General features: G+C 38.2%; 1 pseudogene; it reads left to right on the top strand.

The window, feature by feature from the left end:
- On the top strand, nt 1-912 carry LOC132652851 (olfactory receptor 4C15-like; annotated as a pseudogene).

Below are 912 nucleotides of genomic sequence, written 5' to 3'. Positions count from 1 at the left end.
ATGATAAGCCAGAGCATTGTCACTGAGTTCATACTCCTGGGACTTTCACAGAACCTAAAAGTTGAGGAAACACTATTTGTTTTGTTTTTGTTCATCTACCTTACAACTATGGGGGTCAACATGTTATCTGTGGTAACAATTGCTTGCAGTCCTATGCTTTTGGCTTCCCTGTGTACTGTACTTCTTTTTGTTGTTCCTATCCTTTCTGGATGCATGCATTTCTTCTATAATCACTTCCAAGGTAATTGTAGACTTTGTGGGACAAAGATGATCTCCTTTGAATGTTGCATGATACAACTGTTTTCTACCCACTTTTTCACAAGTGTTAGCCTTGGCTTATGATCACTATGTGCTCATTTGCAAGCCTCTGCACTACTCTTCCATCAAGAACCAGAGGTTCTGTGGCATTCTGGCAGGAGCAGATTGGGTAGCAGGCTTCTTGCATTTTGTAATACAAAGCATATTCACATTGTAGCTGCTGTTCTGTGGATACAACTTTATTGATTATTTTACATGTGACTTGTTCCCAATACTAAAGTTTGCCTGCACCAATACACACATTTTGTCATTTTGGTGTTTGCTAATGTTGGGTATATCTGCATCATTTTTTTTTCCTAATTGTTTGTTTCCTATGGTGTTATCCTGTTCTCTCTGAGAGCCCATAGTTCTGGAAGGCAGCACAAAGCACTCTCCACACGTGGATCTCACATTACTATTGTGTTTTTGTCCTTTGTCCCATACATTTTAATATATGCGCAAAATAACTAGGCATTCTCTGTTTAGAAATGTGTTTTTATATTTGCTGATGTCTTGACACCATTGCTGAAACCTATGGTTTACATTTTCAGGAATAAGGAAATGAAGCATGCCATCAGGAAAAGGTGGAGGAGATTGTTTAATATTTTTGATTAG

This window comes from Meriones unguiculatus, chromosome 3 (assembly GCF_030254825.1).
Source record: "Meriones unguiculatus strain TT.TT164.6M chromosome 3, Bangor_MerUng_6.1, whole genome shotgun sequence".
Lineage (NCBI taxonomy): Eukaryota > Metazoa > Chordata > Mammalia > Rodentia > Muridae > Meriones > Meriones unguiculatus.
The sequence above is the reverse complement of the archived record's forward strand: the minus strand, read 5'-3'. Positions and strand labels throughout refer to the sequence as shown.